At 43.7% G+C, this 22,994-nt stretch overlaps 1 protein-coding gene and 1 non-coding gene across 4 annotated transcripts in view; one reads left to right on the top strand and one right to left on the bottom strand.

Moving 5' to 3' along the window:
• The window catches only part of KANK1 (KN motif and ankyrin repeat domains 1), a 1,603,545-nt gene that overhangs the window by 6,975 nt on the left and 1,573,576 nt on the right, over positions 1-22,994 (top strand). The gene's annotated exons all lie outside the window — the stretch shown is intronic.
• On the bottom strand, positions 18,558-18,664 carry LOC138512367 (U6 spliceosomal RNA). Its single transcript, XR_011281210.1, has one exon. It is a non-coding gene; the product is annotated as a U6 spliceosomal RNA (small nuclear RNA).

Here is a 22,994-nt window from a genome sequence, read left to right as displayed (position 1 = left end):
TTATTTTTTAAGGGTGGCAGCAGGGTTTGGAGCTTGTCAGACCACATTGTCTGTGTGGTCTCTTGAACGGGCAATTCTCTGGTCTGAGTCTTGGAGGGAGTTGTGTGTTGGTCCTATCTGTGTGGTGCTTTGGGTTTTTTTCCTCTGGTTTTCTCTTCCTGTGTGACCCCCTTGTCTGATGTGTTCCTTCTAACAGGGATTTTGAAGTGAAAGCGTGTTTTCCTTGTAGTTCTTTCCTTGTTTTCCATCTTTTGTTGTTTCTTCCATGTCAACTTGCTCGTGGGCATTGGTGGGTTTTCAGGGGAAGCTTTTGGTTTGTTTTTTTGGTAGGTGAAGGCAGCTGGATGGTGACTATAAGTTGGTGCATTTCCTGAAGGTTGGAGCTTTTATCCAGGTTGTGGTCGAGTTGTGTGTGTTTTTGCTTCTGGTCCCTGGCCTACCTCTGGGTCTCGTTATGTGGATGAACGGAGGGGTGTTGCAGTTTGTATGGTGTTCTCCATTCTTTTCCATTAGATCTTGGGTTAGTTCTTCTCTGGTCCGCTGGTCGTTTTTTATTCGTATGGCTGGAGAGTTGTTTCTATGCTGCCCCATGAAGTGTCTGTGGTGTTGGTGTGCTAACAGAGTCAAACATTTTTCCAGGTTTGACAGTTGGTGGATCTCTTTACACCCCCCAAACCCCAATGACATATTGCATGTATGTATCTGGAACTGTAAATTGCCTAACAAACTTACCCGAGCATAACGTGAAGGGTGCAGTATTTTCTATCCGGCTGTTGTTTCCATTACTACATATACATTAATTGCGTACTGCCGAATGTCTGTGCATTACCTTAAGCACTGTAAATATAAGTGACGCCATGCTCTTAGCTGAACCCATAAATATTATGTCACACAGATCTGCGCATTTATCCATCCTTTTAATACATTATTTAGAGGCTAGAAAGTTGTTTAGTAAAAATAAGGCCCACAGACACTATTTAAAGTCTTGTCCCTTGATGCGTGCTGCAGAACTGTGGCTAGAATTGGAACAAGGAACACAGTTCCTACATGTTTGCATTAACCGTGGCAGTAAAGGACATTGCCACACATTTTGATTATCCTGCTATTAATAAAGGGGTGGTTGAAGAACCCAAATGTAATGAAGAATGTCTTCCTCTCAGAGGGAGTGATGTACGGGGCGAAAAGGAGATGGGCAAGGGAGCAACCCCTGGGAGACACCCTCTTATGGTAGGATGGACCTTGTATTCACAGAGCACCGTCAGACCTCAACTGGCCATAAAGATATGACCGTCAACATCTGCACCACTGATACCCAATTGCCAGCCATGGCACGTTTCTGGTAGTCAGTACAATATAACCAACGCAGCAGAGAGGCCAGAATGATGCGAGATGGTCTTGATAATGAAGCTAGAGGCGTGAGTGAGTTATTTGCCAAGAAGACAATCTGTGAAAGCCCCTTGTAGTGGATTGCTGAGGTGGTTGTTGCTGCCGAGATAGTGGGGCAAGCCTGTTGAAGACTAGCCTTTGAAGGGCTGTAGAGAAGAGTGGTAAGAAGGAGGCATGGTGGTACCTGGAAACATACATGTGCTTGTGCTTATGCCCAATTTATTTAGCCTGGGACAAAGAAAATCTTTTCTGTCCAATTTAGGAATCTTTCTAGTAGTCTATCCTTTTTCTTCTTTTCAGAAAGCCTTCATAGCTGGCTGCTGTGATTATATCAATCTTTTACTATGTTGTTAGTGGTGTTTGTGTGTTTTTTCTCTTGGCTGGAAGGGCAGTCCTTCTTGTTTAGTTCTGGTGTTTTGCCCTAGTGATGAATGCACTCACCCCCACTACCTCCGTTCCTTCTGCTAGTTTGCTAAAGTTTCATTTTTATATACGGCTCCCTCCCTTTTTTGTTACGATGTTGCAAAAAAGTCCTTTTTTTGCACAGTGCCAGATCTCAGATCTCACTGGTCAGGTGGAGCAAGCCCTATTAGAACCGCAGTAATGATAATGATGTGTTATATAGCTCTTTCGCCAAAGTGCTTTACATAGAACATATTCACATACAATATCACCCAAACAAAATTGGTACTCCTTTATCGACCACAGAAGAATGAAAGGCTGAGTTGGCCTTGCCGGGATTCGAACCTGCGGATCACACACAGATCGCAGCAGTGTGTGCTCAACCCACTAAGCTATCTTACCAGCAATACATCCACTAGTACAATCTCATGTTAATTTGGGGCAATATTAATTTGATGGGGTACCCAAGGGTGTGCTTTGAAACCATACATTTGTACTCCATCCTGGTATGCAGTTTATTGTTGGAATGAACTGCACATTTGTGTGGGCATTAAGGTGGACCATAGATTGGTACTGTAGCCAGGATATCATGCTCTAAGCATGTTTGGCTTCAAACAGATTGTCTTTGTGAAACAGGTTAGAGGAGCAATAGGTAATTGGTTGCACGTGGTGTTGGGTTGTGTGATGGGCTCAAAGTGTGCTCCAGACTCCCAATTAAATCATTTTGATCTGGGTATCTGGGATTGCCTTTTACATTTTTGCACATGGCAAACTCTAGAATAGTATTTTGAAGCTGCTAAGCCAGAGGGTCAGATGTGGTACGATCCAGAATAGACTGTGTAAAAGGCTAATTTAGTTAGAGAACACTGTAGGGCAGAATGCTCTGGATCTGTTTGCAAGCTTTAGGTTCTGTTGCAAATGTCACAAAGAGGCGGGGAATAGAGTGTAGCCCTGATAGTTGTCTCGGATGGCACAATAATCACTCCCAGTCTCAAGGGCTTATATTGACTTCTTTGTGAGCCCAAGTGCTGGCCCCCTCTCTCATCTTATATGGAGCCCCCCTAACCCGTGTGTCCCTGATCCCTGGGTTAGTCGATATCGAAGGTTGCCCCCCCCGCTTACTGTCTAAAGTCTGTCATATCTTGGTGGTCAAGACCTAAAAGCAGAACCCCCTTTTCTATGTAAGGTTCCCTCAGGGATCTCCCTAGATATCCCTATTCTCTCAAGGGGGTTAGTTGGGCTACCAGGATTTGAGATTGTAACGTAGAGATACCCTGGTTGTTTCAGTCAGACTCTGTATGACACGCTCACACTAACTTTCTCTCTTTCCTCTTATCCACTCCACCTTACTCTTTCCTCCATTCTCCTGCCCACTTGAGGTTCTCTCTCCTCCTAGGTTCTGCCTCCACCTTTTTGTTGTTCCTCCCTCCTCCACACTACTAATCCTTACTTCTACACCTTTGTCCACACTACCTCTCCATACTTCTACTACTCCTCACTCATCCTCCATCACTAACCTCTCAACACACCTGCCACACACACATGTACAACGCAGTAGCACTTTCACTCTTTAGCCAATGCCTCACATGTTCCAAAAATAACCTCCACCTGCTGGTCTCTTGGTCGTTGTCTGCCTCGACCTCTGACCTCACCCAATTAAAACACTTCCCGCTTCCTGTTCCTCTCCTTCCTGTGGGGACTTCTCTCCTTGGCCATTGAGGCTCGGTATTCCCCTCCCTCGGCATGCATGTACATTGCAAAGGCTTCATTAGTAGGCTAAACCCCGCCCACTTTCTATGGAGGCGTTGCCATAGAACGCCCATGGCAGCCCAGCCCGGTAAGTGTTTTTTATCATCACAGGGATTGGTGTTAGGGGTAACCAAGTTAGTTTGACAGGGAGAGGGGGGGTATTTCTGTCCCCTTGGTCTCTAGTTGTCTAGTGGGATCCTCTTACATGTCAGGGTCCCTGCCGGAGCCTTCCGGTGGCCCCATGACAATTGTCTCTTGTCTGTGTATACAAGCAGCTCACCTCCCCTTTGCAGTGGTACACCAGTGAAGCCGGCGATGCATGTCTGCGGGATTGCAGCCTCTGTGTCTTTTTTCTTTCTCTGTGGCAGTCGGACAGTCTTCAATTTCCCCTCTTGGAATCAATGGCATTCGTTCTAGTTTCTCGCCTTGTTTTCTCTCCTTCTTTCCTGGACTGGAAGGATTGTCTCTATGAAAACACTGGCAAATATCTTATGTTTGGGGCAAGGCTTAAGAAAGAGGGACATGCTGGTAAAGGGGGGGGGGCAGGGAGCGGGAATTGGCACCCTCTGGTTGGCTTCCCATCCCCGATTAAGAGGGGTCTGTCCCCTCTTGACAAGGCCAGGTTTGCAGCACTTCAGCAGTACTCCATATGAGATTTGAAAATAGATAGCACTGTATATCTGCTATGCGTCTTCTGCTGCTCGCAAACGTGGAATTATCTCTTTCTGTACCTTGTAATAAACCCTTAAAATCTCTCTGCCTACATTTGTCATGATATGACTTTATATCTTTCTATTCCACCTTTAAACTATGTTATTGTCAATACATTCTTGGTGAACCATTCAGAAATTGTGCAGATTATCATAGACTGATTTGTAATAATGCTGAAAGTGTTTCAGGGTTTATCTCCTTCATGCAGCTTATCTAAATTGTGAATATCACCACATGACGAGAATTTAAAAGAAACAGTAAGCTTACTAGATATTTAATGTGGGAGTAAAGAATGAAGAAATCCTTTACCATATATGACTGATCAAAATTAAAACTGATTTTAACTTAAACTAGGGATTTTGGTTGAGGGTCACATCGACGTTTACTGAAATAGGGCTAAGTAAGAGGATATTCTGTAAGTGCAGTTTCTAAAGGTTGTCCAGTCATACCAAGGGAGTCACTGGCCTGATCCTTGATGGGCTCCAATCGAATTTCATATCTCTTCTAATCTAATAGTTTAGAGAAGACTGCTACACTCACAAAATAAAATCTATGACACAAAGTACAACTTTCATGTGAACAGATGCATAATTTGCTTTTAAAATAGCATCACCATCCATTTTTAAGAGGAATCTATTTCTCGCCACGCAGTTGTTGACTTAGTTCCCTGGGACTTTACTTAATTCAGCCGGCTCTGTCCACGCACACATGGATATCACGGACCCACTGCAGGGTCTTGTACCAGCAATGCTGGGATTCTCTGTTGCGTCTTTCAGCGGCCGGATCATTCAGATTTGCACGTGGTACTTGTAGGCTCTGCAGAGGGAGAGCGTTCTGGCTGGTCATTGTCTCCACTCTGCTCATAGTGCTCCTACCCAAAAAAGCCTGTGTTTGTTTCTTCAACAGTACTTTAAAACTGAACCACAGTCTATTTCTTGTCTTGACACCTAGACCGGGATAAATGTAGCAAATATTGGGGATTTGTCTCAGTTCCTTAGACATTTCTGGGGTGATGCCAACAGCAAGCATCAAGTGAAGGTAAATTATAGTCCAACTAAAATCTCCTTAAATGGGCTTTCAAAGTACGTCCCTTTGATTGTAATATGCTCTGCCAACTTGTCACGCCACAGAAAGCCAATCCAGGCTGTGGGGCAATGATATTACATACTTGTGATGTGTAATGGGAAGCCGCCGTGTGGAGCATTTGTAGCGGCCCTTTTTGTGGTGGCAGAGGCAGCTTTTGGTGATGGAGTATACTGGGAAGGCACCTCGATTTTGAAGAGCTTAAACCAATGTTGTGCAGCTCTGGGGAGGTGGAGGGTTCTGCCACCCCACTCCCAGGATTGTTTTTGTTTTCTTTTAATAATGTTTTAAGTGGTGCATTTTATAGCACCATTTTTGTTAACAATTGGGTAAAAGCCATACAATTGCGGAAATGGAAATTTCTAGTACATGGCTTTCCCCACTGTATTCAATGTATTGCACAACTTCATTTGACTTTCATGTTTCCTGCTTTGCGGCTTCAGCTCCCCTCAAAAGCAGGCAACACGGCAGACTTGTTTTCCCCCTTCAATATATGCTTGCTGTATATTTCCGTCAAGTGCCCTGTGTGTGTATTCTGTCCTGTATTCACTGCGCTTGGTCCCCACATTGCCTGATAACTATATTTTGTACTTGATTCTGGCACACTGGACAGTACGCCTGCCAACTCCCATTGTCGAAAAACCTGTTTTGCCACCTAGGGCTGAATTTTTACTCTGCTCTCCTGAGACCCAGTGGCAGTTGGTGGGGGTGAGGGGGCTCTGGCTGGCCCACCCTGTAATTATCCAGAGCCACCAAGCTAGTCCCTGTTCTGGGAACCTTCTCCATTCCCTATTCCAACAAATAACCTTCCCAACTGCCCTCCACTGTATCCTACAATTGATTTCCACACCTCTGGGCTCAACCCCCCTGACCTGGGAATCGCACAACATGTCCTAGCAACAGCCAAACACTCACTCCTTGGTGCGGAGGTGGCTAACTCTGGAGGTGGTTGGAGCAATACATGTCCTGGCAACAGCCATACAACTACTCCTGGGTGAGGGGGCTGGCCCTGGAAGTGACCCTGGCAACTTTTGCCAAACAAACAAGGACTGGGGGGGGGGGGGTCTTGTTTTTTTTTTTTGGCTGGTGGTGGTGGTATTGTGTGCTGATGTGGGTTGGGGCAGAAGCCTTTCTTATGGGTACCCTTCCCCTGTCAGGCCTTATCCTTCTCCCCTGGTTCCCTTCCTCCCCAGCCCTGCTCTTGTTTTCCCACCAATGGACCTCCTGGCCTCTGTCCCTTCTTCCCCTGCTTCTCTCTCCTAACCTCTCAGCCTCTGCCCCCCGCAGCCTGCCTCTGTGGCTCCCTGTCACACTCTGCTTCTCTGTCCCTCTTGTGTCTGTCCCCCCCTTGTGTCTGTCTCCCTTTTGTTTCTGCGCCTGCCCCTCTCACTTTTCCCCCTCACCATCTCTACTGGCCATCTCCTCCAACCCTTCTCTTTCTCTCTTGTCCCCCCCGTATCCAAGGGTACTCCCCATGCCCCGGGTTTCATGTCATTGGGTTTGCCTAGCTAGTCCAGTGTGTCTACTCTATCATGCTGGCAAGGAGTTTACTCCTCTTCCTGTAATAAATCTGTTCCTGTTTTCTACAAAGATTGTGGTGCCTTCATTATGTACACACTTTTCCATGTAACCTGCCAGTTATTACCAAAGGGGGATCCAGTCCATCTGCATACTCAACGCACCCCCACCTGGTCAGTTGACTCCCTGGTCCAAAACTGTGGCTCTGACTGGGGTCTCCCACACAACCTCCCCCGTTTTGCCCTGCCTCCCACCTCCACACAATTTACAATTGGTTCTGTATGGTAACACATGACAAACATGTAAATGATTGATGGATACCTGATCAACATGAATGAAGCAATGCAATACAACACTTTTTTATGATGATGCCCCCAATATATACCATAACTGCCACTGTAAAGCACATGTTGATGGCGCCAGTGTCCACGATACATGCCAGCATGGCACTGTAAAATGTTTCCATGCTGCCTGTTCGCAAATGCCAATATGGCACAATAAAAACCTTTTTTTTGATGGCGTCATTAATACATGCCAGTGTATAACAACATTCGTGGTTCTTGTGTCCAAATACATGTCAGTATGGCTCTGTAAACACTTCTTCTTGCTGTGTGAAATATGTTCTGTTCTGTTAGTAGGCTTTTATATTGGGCAAAATCACTACTGTAGTAGTCCCTGTCCACCTGAGCTGGTCTGTGGAGTGGCATGCTGTGCCCCTGCCTGAGGTATCCAGAGCTTAATCTGCAGGAGGAAACAAAAATGAGTGAGGGGCAGATGAGAGGATGGGATAGCAGGAAATCCAGTATCACCACTGTAAAAAACTGACGTGATTATGCACAATGTATGCCAGCATACCACCACCGTATAGCCCTTTCGTAGTGACGTGTTTAGTTCTTTAGTTGTGCCGATACAGCCCTCTGCTATTCTCTCCCCTAGAGACATAGAAATATATACAGGCTTCTCACTCGCTCATACACACTCATTCGTCCTTCCATGCACACGTGTACAAAGGTGAACTTGCATGGATACTGTTTTTTATTAATTTCTTTTTTTTTTACTTGCCTTTCCACACGCTTTATTTTTTTTAAAGTACAGATACAGATCTCAATCAGAAACAACCATGTGTGCAACACATGCATGAGGAAATGCAAGGAAACACCCCCCACCAACTAACCCCACCCCACCCTTGTAAATTCAGGAACTGGATTATAATTCTAGATTACTGCATGGTTATCACAGGCTTGAAGTTACAGTTTGAGCATTACTATTGTCTCCCTGCCACATCATAACATATACAATGTGTGTGTTTGCCTTCATGGAGGATTGACATTAGAGGGGATATAGCCAACTATCCAGCAGTGTTGCCCATTCCATTCTGCCTGATACTTTTGTTGTCACTATCTGCCTCAATTGTCACCAGTTCAGATCCTGATCATTTCAATAGACCTGACATCCAAGCAGTAGCAGCAGAGCCTGAAGAGCTATACCAGGTCATGATTGTGTGATTTAGCAAATATCAATGCCACGCCAATCATTTTACTAACTTGTTTCATTATCTTGCGCCTGGAAATTGCCCCAATAGGCTCATTACCGGTGTCCATATTCTTTGTGTAGGCACTATAGCTTGAGTGTTTGCTTTCCCTGTATTCCAGAAGTGATTTGGTTTCAGACGGTACCATAAAATGTGCAGGAATGTGGGTTCTGTAGAACCACATTTCTAGCAGTCATTAGGTTTCAAGGGGTTAGTTCTATGCAATCTTGATGGTGTTAAGTATTTTCTGTGGAGTATGTTTTATTGTATACGTTTTGGATGAGCGTTTTGGGACACCACATTCATATAGAATGTGAGGTTTCAGGAATGATACCCAGACACAAGTAAGACATGACTTTGGCTAAAGACTCTTATTAGAACATAGAAGGGGTTGGGAAAATGCCTCACTGTCCCCGCACTAGCATAGTTGCCCTACCTAAATTCAAAACTAAGGATCTGTCGGTATCAGAATGTTCAGAACAAAACCGTCCTGTTCCAAAAGTACTATTCTGACCCTCACACTCTATACAATAAATTAAAGGTGAAAAGGATAATGTCTTTGGCCTCCAGTGCTTCATAAATGTTCAAGAAAAAGAAATCTATAAAGGATGGGTGTCCTTCCCTTCCCTCGATTCTTCATCGCTTTCTAACAGTTCTTGACCTTCCCATGGGTCAACAATAAAAGCGATCTTCAAGCTGATGTCTTTCTTTTTAAATGTGGTCAGGATACATGGTGTACTCTACTGCCAGGGTTTTTGTTCCCAAGTCTCTTAAACCAACACATCCTACTGGCTAGTTCTTGTGTCGTATTCACTTCCATCATGCCTGGTGTATTTCCCTACCAGGATTTATTTTACACATGTGCAACTTCCTGGCATACTCTTCTGTCAGGGCTCCTTTCCTATGTGAGCTCTTGCTCACTCTCCCACCTTTGATGGTTCTGCTTTTTAGCCTCACTGGCTAATATACTTGGTTTCTTAAATGTGGCCTCTTTAGTGTCTCTCTTATATGCTTGCAACATGCATTGACAAATTTGACAGTCTCTTCTCTTCGAAAACTGCTCTTTCATTCTTTTCTGTTTTTCTCTCTCTCTCTCTCTGTCTCTCTCTCTGTCTCTCTCTCTGTCTCTCTCTCTCTCTCTTTCTCTTTCTTTCTTTCTCTCTCTCTCTCTCTCTCTCTCTCTCTCTCTCTCTCTCTCCCCCTCTGTAATTATCTCGGTTTGGCGTGGCTGCCAATACCCCCCGGTGTTCCCTCCGTGGACTCACTAGTTCTTGTTGGCATTTCTCTTGCCTTCTGCGGCGGTCTCCTGTTACGTTCTGCTGCGTGACTATTTCTCAACCATTTTCCTGCTTCCTGAGGCTTCTGCTGTACTAGTCTGCTTCACATGGGATTCCGGTGAACAAATTCCTGTTCTTCAACGCTGGCGAACACCTAGCAGCAGTATGCTGGCTTGTGCCGTTCTCATTGTGTGTCATCCGCTTCCAGCAGCCTACTCCCTTCAGGTCCCTGAGCCGATTGGCTCCACTGACTTCCTCCTAGATGCACACGGAAAGGAGCAACTTCCTCCTGACAGCCTCCCTGTGTTCCCTGCTTCAGTGATTTAAATGTCGCAGGCACAGGTGTAGGCTCGCTGCCACTAGAACGCTGCCTGTGCTTGTAGATTCCTTTGCTCTGCATCACTCCGCTCCTCTTCCTCATCCCAGTGTCGTGTGGATTGTGGGAATAGTAGCACCTTCCTGAAAACACTGTATGGATGTTGCAATGGGTCTTAAAGGCAAACTAGGTTTGGAAGAAGAGTATGCTGAATTGGAAAAAGTGTCTCATAATTTTACATGGCCGGTTAGATTTTGAGTGTTGGCCTTTGGGGTGTAGCAAAAGATTTGTTCTAATATCCATGGGTGGAAGGGGGAAGGTGTTAAAATAGGCTATTAGGGCATGGGGAATTGGAGATGTATCTTCGGGAAAGAAAAGGGGGATACCCTATCTCACCCAATGATACCATAAGTCTCTCCCGGAGGTTGTCGACCCCCCCATGTGATCCTCCCTCAAATAACCACCCCCAGGGTCATGATCAGGTAGCGGATGCCGTCCCCTCGCCATATGGGAGGAAGCCACCGCTGGGAAAGGAGTGATGATACCATCAGATTCATCACAAGGAGCATATCTTCGCCATTGTTCCTCATCTTACATCTGGTGTAAATCTCTCTCCCAAGCTCTAAATCTTAAACTCAACTTTATTAATATTTTCTAATAAAATTGTAGCGATATGGCAGTCACCTTCCCATAAGGTGTATTAGCCAGTCAATAATAGGTCACATGGAAGTTCCTCAGGCAGTAATTCCCATGTTTTCCTTGCTTTACCAGTCAATCCAGAACAGAATACGAACTGTCCCTTTTGCAGTCCCAAGTCACTATGGTATCCAGGCATTGCTTGGAATGCCAAAGTTTGGAGAAAAAAAAATGCATCGAAAAAATAAAAAAAAATTAGTAAGTAAAGTGTTTTTTTTTTTTTTGTTTTTTTTTTACTATAATGGGCTTTAAGGGGTTAAAGGTTGGGGGGGTGAGACTCCCCACGCACCCCCACCTTTAAAAAAAAAGAAATGTTTTCGATGCATTTTTTTTCCCAAAACTTTGGCATTCAAAACTTTGGCATTCGATGCAATCACTAGGAACCAGCCACTACAGAGGTCTGAATAAGGTATTAATCAACCTTCCACAAACTAATCTCCCCCTCCCCCACTAGGCCCCTTGTTTCCCTTGTTTCCCAAGACTTTCCTACAGGATTTACCCATGCAACTGGTGGTCATGCTTGGGGGAATATTGGAGGGAGTATGGGCTCACTGCACCCGTTTTTATGTACGCACATTCCCATATTTGTTTACATAAATCTAACAAGTATATCCCTATGTTTCCTTTGTCACATACCCACAGTATTTCTTTTAGATTATAAGGTTTTTCTGAACTTCATAGGAGTCTACATTCAGGGGTCATCTCGTCTGCAAGCCCTTGGGTAACATATTGTAAAATGTGCCGCTAGGTAGTAGGATTCAAAATCTGATACCTGCAAGCCAACCGTTACATATGGTTTCTGTAGTGTTGACAGGGCTACACGTCTACGACCTTTTGCCCATAGGATTTCCATAATGATGGAAGGAAATCTTTTAAATACGCATTGTAGGGAAATCTAATTAAAAGAAAAAGATGCAGACCAATGTGCTATGTTAAAAACAAGCATGTAGGCTGCAACCTGCGCACAGCATTTGAAAAACGTATGTGCAAGCAAAATGTTCAATGTTTGCAGTTGCCTAACATCGAAATATAGTGACAGAGCCCAAGATAAACATGTCAAGTACAAGAAAGTATTCTGCAACATTTGTTAAAATGGGAAAGTGATTAATCTGAAGAGAAAAACAAATGTGCATTTTCGGCTGCTGTTTGTTCAATTGCCCTTCACAGAAATGAAGAATTTGGATTAGGAAATCTGCAGATGTTGAAAAGGTGGACCATTTGATAGCAGTTGTTAAGCCAATACAATGGATAAAATGCCCTGTTTGGTGAAAAAGTTAAATCGAGGGGAACAAGAAGATGTACATTTAAAAGCTGCAATTGTGAATCGTACCAAGCCAGGACTGAACTCTGATCTATGGTATTCTGTTCAACTCCCCAAACACCAGCAAACTAGATGGGACAACAGATAGTTTCCCCTCTCAAGGAATTGGAATTTGTAGGAAGATGAGCCATAAGGGTGACGACTTTCCTGCGACTAGGCCACAGGAATTCTAAGTGTTACGTTTATGGCCGCCATTTATGTGTATGTTGGGATTAAGGAAATGAGAATACAAAGAAACTCAACTTGACCAGTGGTCCTGTGTTATCCAAATCTGATATTTAAATCTCCCAGGCCTTTCCTGAAGGAAGGAACTTTTCCTCTGGGGAAAACAGAATGTTGTATCTAAAATCTGCCAGGCCCCGGAAACTACAAGGAGATCAGGTCTCTGAGGTCACAAATGCTTTCATATGAAAAAGGTGGGGGAGCCCCTCTAATGTGGACAAACATGTTTCTGATAACCTGTTCTATGGTATTCCTTCAACTCGGGAGGGTATACAACCATGTTTTAGTTCGCTGGACCCTTCAGAGAGGAGAAATATCAATTTGTATAACAGTCTGCTCCCTCCCACAAGGGCAGTGCCACACCAAAATGCTTAGCAATTCTCCTCTGAACAAGAGTACCATCAACAACCCCAGACACGTGTTTTGGCCTTGTTGGACCTCCTTATTGAGGTGAAGCTCTCAAAGGCATAGTGAGCTAAAACTTGGTTTTAGACCCTTTATATGAAGAAATTCTGTAGAACAGGCTAATTGTGCCATGGTCGTCCTCAGTAGAGGGGCTCCTACACTCTTGTTCAATAAATACTTTCAGCCCTGAACTAACAGTAAAGATACCAGGTGTTCTGTAGCCAGGTAGAAAAATTGTCTTCTGTAGAATATAGTGTAAAGTGGAAAGAAAATGCCTTTTGAATGTTACATTGTGATTCACTATTTCGCTCATAATTCTTGAACCTCGTAGAGAGTTAATTTCTTTTTTAAACTGTTCAACTTCAAATGTCCTATCATGTGGTATACAAAATAAATTTGAGGTCATTTTCATTATGCAAATTAAGTGAATTAGTATGTCGTAGTGCCAAAACAGCCCATCTATCTGTCCTAGCGTCCGCATTGGTGAGCCTATTACTTTGAGATGGGGAAAGTAATTTGTATATAAAGGTAGAAGTGAGTTAAATGGAAAAATATGTAAGTCAATAACCTTGGGTCCTACCAAGAAAATAAATTACATCATTTGATTTCCCCCCAGAAAATAAATCTGGTGAATCGATTAGTAACTGAGTACATATGTGGAATTTACTATTTCAGAATGTTACAATGTTTAATGCAAGACATTTCTGAGATGACATCACATCAAATGGGAGGGAAACTGGATTGAGTAGTTGCTCCCATGAGACTGCCCTCTTGATTAATATGCCCAATGGCTGTGAAAGGGGTAGATCTAATGTGATGTCCCTTTTTGGATCACTGTCCAATCACATACATTGAACCATTAGATTGAAGAAATTATACACACCTCAAAAGAGAGCGGTTTCTCTTCTATAAAGAGTCAAAGACATACTCGCTCACCAATTGACTGATGGGGAAGAAGGACCGAAGGGAGTATTGATAACAGGAAGGTGAAGGAATAGATTGCTAATAATCCATTCATGGGTTTAAAAGGAGAGCAGAGACTACCAGGAGTTAATATCCCAGGGCTTCTTCAGTGGGAAAGACCGCAGACAGGCTGTGGAGGAAACATGATCCCAACTTTCTTACTGATGCCCACCTAGTCCCAGAGGGGAGGAATTGAACCAGTCAATAAGAGGGTGCTCACCTGTTTGAGACCGCCAAAGAAATTTGTATGCGAGTATGATCTAAAAGGGAAGTAATCTGAAGGGGAGCGATACTATCAAGGGGATTAGATTAAATCATGGCCCCATTTATTTGTAATTACTGAGGAGTGAGGGTATATTAATTGATTGTATATCCTTAGAAACAAGTAGATATTTGAGGAGCGCGTGTGCTTCTGGGATTATAGATCCTATGGTGTGTAAACTGGGAGATCCCTTGACTCCTATTCTGTACAATGTACAAGCATAGACGAGCATATGATATCTCACTGTGTGCATAGCGAGACAAACAAAGTAATTGAAGCTGCTTCTGGTTACGCCATCAAGCACAATATTGTTATTGATGCCGAGTTGCTCAGAATGAAAGGGAGAGTGTGATTTTTTGCTACCCGTTTTCCTGCTTTTAAAGTTGCCCACTGAAGGTGAGAAAGATATGCTTTCACACTATAATTAAAGAGAAACATCACTGAAGGGACTCAAGCCTATATACATGTTGAACATACAGTTTCTGTTCTACATGCCATTTACCTACAGGAAGGTCCAGTAGTTTGTTGTAAATGAGTTTTTATAATGCTGCTGAAATTCTGCCATGTCTATTGACTAAAGGGGATGGCATCTATTTTGAATTAAAGTGAAGTAGAGAGAATTGGATAGGCAGGGATAATAATTAATTTGTTGTTTTTAACAAATGAAAGCTTCGTTTTAGAGCCCTGCATTTTCCATCCATGGTGCATGTACGTTTAGGATGAAGCAAATGTATAGATGCTTATGGTGATGCAGCTGTTATAAAAAGTGTGTTGATTATTTTTCATCATTGGCATAGAAATTTCATGGAGGCATAACTTGTGTATCTTTAAACTGATTAAATTATTTCTATTTGGTTAATAAATATACAGAAACACCCAAAAAGTTAAAAAATAATTGTTGCATGGACCATTTGGCTGAATTCAGCCAGTACTAAAACATCAAAGCTTATAAATACTGAACATGAGGAGCAGGTGCTGCTGGGGTGTCCCCTGCTCCCCATGTTTGCTATTATGTGTTTTGGGGGTTACAGGGGTGTCCCCTGCTTTCTTGACATTGGAAGCGGGGGAGCCAGACAAAAAACTATCAAAAAAGAAAAAGGGATCCTGTGCCGTCAGATCTGATCCACGTTAGAGGGGCGCAACTGATGCTGCAAGGGTACAGGAGAAGCGGCGGCAGCGAGTGAAAATGTAAGTGGGGTGGGGAGGAGGAGGGGGGTTTGGTCTATGGCCAAATTTGGGTTCTTTTGCCGAAGTAAAAACTGATTTGAGGCGAAATTGACTACGGACAATTCTGCTGCAATTGTTTATACTTTGGTAAAACAACCCAAATCCAAATATACCTTCTGTGCAACCCTGTCTGTTTCTTGTCCTGAAAGGGGAGTAGGTTTTAAGGAACCAATACTGTATAATTGGGGGGGTTCCAGATTCATAAAAAGAACTTTATCAAAGAATCGAGACTTGTTTGCGCCTGGTTTGGGATAGGTGGAAAGTTACCCTGATTTTGACGTTGCTCGATTAAAACATCCTACAACCCACAGGTATGTTTTACGTAGTGCTTCAGATAAGATTTAATGGCTGATTCATGGAATTTGTGCGCCAAAAAACAGGGATTTGTGCGCCATTCTACCCGCAAATCCCCATTTGTTAAACAGGGATTTGCGGGCAGAATGGCGCACAAATCCCAGTTTTTCGGTGCACTAATTCCATGAATTAGCCCCTTAGAGTATTTTACTTCCTATTCTTTAAAGTTGGGAGTAAAATGATTTTGTAGATGGTGAAAGGGTAAATCCCATTCCCAACGAGAGTATTTTATAAGTAAGTAAAAGAATGTTTCATATGGAACACGGAAATGTGTTCGTAATCATTATTTCTTTGCACCTAGTTTTCATGAGCATTAAAAAAAGACATGTTTACTTCCATGTATCAGGCTCTTTCTGTGGCACAACATGTACTACTGGTGCACAAATAACAAGCAGGGGCACAAGGTCCCGTGTGCCCGGTTCCTATTTTTTGTTGGTGGTATTTCTATTCCCCAGTTGTATTTTTTTGGGAATATTTGCATATTTTTAGGGAATTAAAGTGGCTGATACACCCCTTATCTGTAGGGCTGGTTATATACAGTACATTTGCAAAATAATACAGCAACCTTCGAGGGATTACCATTTTCGTCACCGCTATCCTACCTATTACCTTACCACACAGTTGTGTTGTCCTCTCTCTCTTCAATCCGGGTATCCTCTTTGTGGTAGCACCACAGCAACAATTAAAGCAGTCGGTGGCCACGAACAAGTGGTGCACCAAACAAATCTGTTGCTAGCAGGGTGCAAACTAGTGGATTAAAATCAATGTTGCATTCCGAGTACACTCTATGCTCTAGAGCACACACCATGCAACCAGGAAGGGATGTGAATGTTTTTGAACAAGTTTTCTTTTGTTTGAACCCCACCTGCCCACCCAGACTGGCTGCAGGGTAGTGACAAACCAAGACACGAAGGGGACCAAGAGAGGGTGACCCCCCACCTGACCCTCCTCGCCAAGCTCTGTCACCATTTTTATTGCTACATTTAACACCCCTCTGTTATGGAAATTATCTCTATGGGGTTAGATCATTTGGATTATCTTGAGCTGGTAGGAAGCTAGTTTTCCCCACCTGCAATTTGAGGAGATTAGGCTATGTATCCAGATTTTAGCAGTACTCTGAGGTAGTTTCACCAGTGCTTTCGACCAGATGGACTGTAAGATGGGACATTAGTCTGAGCCCACTACAAGGGTTCATGTCTTGCTGCGTTTTTATTTAAGCCAGTTAGGACCCATTGCCTTGTACAGCAGAGGGGGGCGTGATGGTTTCAGTTGTAGGATTATTTATGAATCATCCACAGAGTAGTATAATTTGAAAGTAAAGGATTGAGTCCTTTTTATTATGAAAGGAATTGGACCTACCTTGAAAGAAGGCATTGAACACACAGAGCACTATGATATCTTAAAGTCGAACTCTTGAGGGGCAAAGCCTTTATGGCAATTTTCTGTAGACTGTTTAACAAATGGTCATGGTTTATGATGTCAAATCCTGCAGAGGTCCACAAGCGCCAAGGCGCCAATGCCTCCCACCAATCGCCTCCAGATCGAGATAATTGAAAACACAAATCTAAATCGACTTTGGTTATTTGTTTGGGTTGAAACCCTCTGTCTGAAATCAGGGCATGGAAAACTCTGTTTGCACTGGCTAACACAATCATAAAGTGGTAGGCAGCAAGTGGTTGCCAGCGGCATCCATACCCTTTGTGTCAAAACCAAAAACATCTAATACAGAGAGGGGACTTCATGCGCCAGCACCCTCAATAAATCTTTTGATGGTACCTATTCTTTGATAACGTGACATTCTGTAGTGATGTGGTTTAAGAGAAACATAGAAAATGATCACGATTGCATTGATATCCTGCAGGTGTTGGCACATGAAGTCACCTCTATATTGGATGGATTGCAACTCTGCCTGGAGTTTATCTGGAAGGCTCTTCTCTCCTAGAGGAGTTTGGTGTTGGAGTCCTGTTCTCACAAGTAGCTTGGCCAGATTGAGTAGATCCGAAGTAGACTGACATTTCTTTGCATTGGACAGGGCTGCACCAATTCTACTTTTAGGGGGGGAGCAAGATGGCTGTGAAGTGTTCAGAGCATTGAGCACAATGTTTGCTACTGATTGATGTTCAGCACGCTTCTCGTCAGTGATTGGGGATTGTTTTCAGAAGGTGAACCCAACGACTTAATACATTTGGTATTTTGGTGTCTTTTTGGAGGTAATTCGTGAATGCAGCATTAACCGTTTTTCTTAGTGGTACTTGGTACACATGTTCTAGCAATGTTTCCTCTGTGTTGTGGAAATCGAGCAGCATACACAGTGAGCCATATTTTATCCATGGGGTAATTTACGGTACTTTATTTGTAATTGAAAGCAACATATTTTGCTAAAGAGGTCTCCCTTCTCAACAGACATGTTATAGAGCAATTTGTATGATTTTCTTAGGAGCATAACATAATGGGTTATGCCGTTAAACCGGAAAATATGACCTCCCTCCCTACCCCTGCAGCTGAGCTTTTCACAAGTGCGGCTTTATGCGCGCGTGGCGTGCTGTAAGATTTGGTGCAACCCCGAGCCAGGGACAGGAGAACTGGCTTCCCTGTCACTAGCCCCCTGAAAGGAGTGTCAGTTTCCACGCTTAATGGCTGCTGGACCCTCCCACGCTCGGGGCTCAAAAGAGGGAATCCATTTTGATAAGATGCAAATGAAACAGACAGCTGTCTGCTGGGGGACGGCCCTCCAGAAAGTGTCTGCGTTGCATGTCAAGTCCTTGCACCTTTAACTTCGCAAACAAACCAGGGTCACTCGCCTGTAGTTTTTAACAAAGGTCATTGTTATTGATCAGTGTTTTTGATACGAAGCAAAGCATTTGCGAGTGTATGTGTTATGGTGGGATGTTACATTTATATCAATTGAATCCATCACAAGGATATTCCCCTCCCACCCCCCAATAAGTTCGTTGCTGAGACAAGTACAAGTCACATTTACATTTTTTCCTCTAGTAATTGACAACTCCATGGTATCACATTTGATGAGATACGTGAATCCATTCGACACTGCCTTTTCCCCTCTTATTGGCTTATTACACATTATTACACATTCAAACACACGTTTATTTAGTACCCATGTACATAATGTTTTTAAAAATATGGAACGCTTCACGAATTTGCGTGTCATCCTTGCACAGGGGCCATGCTAATCTTCTCTGTATCGTTCCAATGTTAGTATACGTGCTGCCAAAGCGAGCACGACCCATGTACATTTAATAGATCCTTTTCAATTAAATAGTTTTTCGGACACTACAAGCCTTGAATGTAGGAGCTGGAGCGCACTACAGCATTATAACACGCGCATCCAATAAACGTATGGCTTTTACCAATGTCTGGCTAGAGCGGCCTGTTCTTTTAGTTGGGAGGATGTGCTTTTGAGTAGGGGAAAATTCTGCCTTTCGGTATCCGACCTCCGACACATCCTCTGTGTTTTAATTAAGCAAATGTTTCACTCTTTTTCTTGAAGTTGCTATCTTTAATTTAAGTAATGCATTGATTTTGACAGTGGAGCTTGGAAAATATAATTATTTTGCCAATTTCTTGTTGTACCACAATCAAAATGTGTGATCCTGGGCTACTCCTTTTAATCTCTTTGCACCTTCTCTGCCAAATTGGGAGTCTGTAGCAGCCATTCAGTTCAATGTGAACGCTACTTAAAAAGCAAAAAGCCTCACTCGTAGTAATAGTACTGCACCATATATAATATTAGCGACTATTCATGCATTGCAAACCTAAATGTCAATGTCTGTTCTCTTTACTCCTAGCAGCAGCAATTGAAAACCAATGGGCTTCTCTTGACTGAAAAGTGAGACCGATTTAATACAGTTTTTGGCACATTTGTTTTAGATAAGCATGTATGTCACATTTACTACTCGGCGGAATTCGTTCTAACTGTTCAGTGCTCCTTAGGATTGTCTGTTTATTCTACCAACCAAGATCACGGATATTTGGGAGGCAGGAGATTACTGATGGGATGTGATGCTGTATGTGGATGGCAACCCGTGGCCTACCATCTATGGATGGGATGCTGAGTAGCCCCAAGAAAATAATGGTGTCCCAGTCTCTCGAGGGTATGTGGTACGTTAGATTCTCCCAAACCTGCGTTCAGGGTGCTATTGACTTCCTAAACAGTTCGTCTACAAAGCTGACCGTATTTGTAGACCTTTGACTTCCAATGGTCTCAGGAAACCGTTTATTCTCTCCCCTTCACCTGGCGAGCATAGGCAAGTTGATGTTCCCAAGACTCCCCTGCTCTGAGAAGTCTTGCTACTTGTCCCTGCATGGACCCGACACAGAAGCACTGTACACGGGCAACCAGCAAAACCAAAGATTCGCGCTGCGAGAAACGAGTTAAGAACAGGACACGAACAAGAAGAAACTAACAAATCATGTGAGAGTTCTGATGAGTTGATCGCTTACCTGAACTGCATCCGTTGAACACCATCTACTTTTCCAGCACCAGAAGTGAGTCTTCTCCGCACAGCTCGGGTGTACCCCAGGTTCCACAGTTCTACTCCACTTTGTCACAGCAATCCTTCTTTACAGAAAATTCTCTTCTTTGCCACCTGAACTGCTGCCAATGATGCTACATAATCTGAGTTGTCGGAAATGGCTGAAGTTACCGGAACCTTGATGTTGACCAACATTCAGATTGCCTTCTTAAAGGCACTGAGTGATGCCAAAGCATTTATAATATTGGAATGTATCTTGAACACCGGGTCCTACCCTTGACAGTGGGTACTGCTCAACCTCAGTGATAATATTTCCCTCTGCCACCAGGAGCCAGTCCATCTCTCGTTTTCTGTGAGATACTCGATCCTTTTTCGAGCATATTCAGGCCCACAAATAGCCTTTGGGTGTGAACTATCAACGTTGCCACTCAAGGCCGCAATTGGCCCTTGACTTTGCAGTTGACCCTAAAACATATGGTCAAGTCTTAAAAGATGCTTCTAGAGACTTTTTTTTAACGTGCATTACTTGTTTGTAACCTGCACAAATCATTGATTTACTTTTTGTAAAGCATATTTTCATAATCGCATCTATGTGGATATCCTTAATTGCATTGCTACTGTTACCCTGTTGTCTTCTCCACCCTGTTCCTCTCCGGAGAGCTGATTTCACGCTGGACTATACACTTCGGTGCCCACGCAGTTGGTCCTCTATAGTAGAATGCGGTTGTTTTAATCTCTTGTAAATTTACCAAGATTTAATCTTCAAATGCATTTTTTTCAAGGTTACTGGTGTGCCAATCTGTGAATGCACTACTTAAAATGCCACATCCTGTGCTCGGGGTGTTTCTCATGTAGAACTTCCCTACCCTGTCCCACACTCGGTGGCTGAGCAATGCTTCTTTTGCTTGGTGAGGGCTCAAACTACTGGGAGCTATGTAGCTCCTACGTGTAACCTAGAAGATCCTGTTTAGCTTGGCACCAACAGATAACAGGGCCCACTTTTGTCTCCCCAGGTGAACTAGTGCCATACAAACATACCAATGGGATAATAACTATTTGAATTTGGGAATGTGCGAAAAGGCACATTAGGACCCACCTAGAAGACATTTTCACGTTTTAAAGGGGTCCTAAATAATGGAAGCTAAGTTGGCGGAACCCTATGTACAAGCTCCTCCTTCCCTAGAGGTAGCCCCTACTTCGGAGACGTTATACGACACGCACACGCTGCTTTTTAGCTCTGGCTCAACAAATCTTTTTTTTATTTTAAATCCCTGGTTGAGCATGCCCCCAGAGAGAAGCTGGGCAGTGAAAATAAAAACCTTAAATGTGATTCCTTTTTTGGTCGGGGGGTGTACAGGGTACTCTAATAGGCTTCCGTCTCTCAACCTCTGGTGGGCCATTACTACCCTAATGAAGGCATAAATCCCTAAACCCTAGATACCCGAGCTAGCCATCGCTAACTATTCAATGCTATCAGCAGATGAGTGCGTAACGGCAATCCGCCTTCTCTTATCTACCTCCCTTTGGGGATCTTCTCGGGGTACCATAGTCTAATACCGCCAGGGTCGTCAACAGGACTTGATGGTTTTTTTTAAGGAGCCAATGTCAGACACTCTTCACACTTTCCCACACATGCTCCATTTCTCTCCTCTCCCTGATCTTACTACTCCCTCTATTTTACTTTCTCTTCCTCTCTTTCTTGATCCTCCTGTGGGATGGCACGGAGGAGGTGCCTCTGGTATGGTGCTCACCCAAAGTGTAATAGGATGGTGCAAGGGCTAAACCATCTACGATCTTTGGGGACCAGGCATGTGGAGTGGCATGATCTGCCTCCATCTACTCCTAATGGGGAGAAATAGAAAAACCCTAAGGAGATTTTTGAAACGATGAGGACTGTACATTAGTAAATATTGGGTGTAAACTATCATTCAAGAAATATGTAAATTGGATGGTTGCAGGCTGCTTCATTCAGCTAAATGCACTTGTAAATTAATGATGCACGTTCTGCTTTCACCTTTCAGTGACTGGAAGAACTGACCCTCACCTTTCTCCAAACAGTTAAGTTAGCTCAAATGGCGGCATCCTGGATCAGAACAATCAAAATGGAGCTTTTGGAGTTTTACCAATGGACGAGTGAGTGAATAAGCTTTGTCACAGCCGCAGGTGGCAACACTGCTGGGGTGGAAGGCAAAACCTTTGTAAATCCATGAATAAAATAAGATGTACAGCATCCGGTTCCATATTCGTATTCAATCCCTCATTCAAACAACCTTGGCATTAAGGGATAGGTCTTGCAATTGGGGAAACTACAGGACATTGCATAGTGGCCAGTCTGTTGCCAGCCTCTGGTCTGTGGTTCTGCCTTTGTTCTTCTCTACTCCAGCAGCTGGGATTCTGCTCAGCCTCAGAAGGGAATCCTCTCCTTTCTATACTTTCCTTGGTTCGGATGACCTGTCGATTGTTACTCATCATTGCTTTGCAGCCTTCTGGCGTTTGCCTTGGTGCCCTTGGTCTTGCTGTTGGAAAGGATGACCTATGGCAGTTCTCAGTTATTGACCTGCTGGATGTGTCTAGTTTAAATTTGGTTGTGTTGGTCAAGGAGACCGATCTCATCCGAATGGCATGCCACATGGTGTTGTCTTTTAGTTGGCATCTGGGAACTTCGAGCAGCACTGTGTGGACCTGCCTGTGATCATGGAGATTTATTGTGTGCAGTGTAGTTTTGGTGTTGGTACAGACCATTAGGTTGAAGGTGAAAGGGCGATGCAGATCTCCCTCTTTTGTATACCAAAATACTTGCGCGCGCACACACTGGCTTTTCCTCACAGAATCTGTCTCTAGCTCAGTGTTTGTTAGAACTTCTGAATAAGCCTTTAGAGAGGACATCTACTTTGTGCAGGCCGGTCACTCTGTAAGACAACCCAACAGCTGTGGAACAGGGAACAACATTACCAAAACATTCTCCAGGAACTAAGAAGAAAGGACGCTTCAGGGAGCGTCCCTTCTTAGTTCCTGGAGAATGTTTTGGTAATGTTGTTCCCTGTTCCACAGCTGTTGGGTTGTCTTTCGCATAAGACC

This window comes from Ambystoma mexicanum, chromosome 6p (assembly GCF_040938575.1).
Source record: "Ambystoma mexicanum isolate Mex_15411 chromosome 6p, UKY_AmexF1_1, whole genome shotgun sequence".
Classification (NCBI taxonomy): Eukaryota; Metazoa; Chordata; class Amphibia; order Caudata; family Ambystomatidae; genus Ambystoma; species Ambystoma mexicanum.
This window is presented reverse-complemented; position numbering and strand designations above follow the sequence as displayed.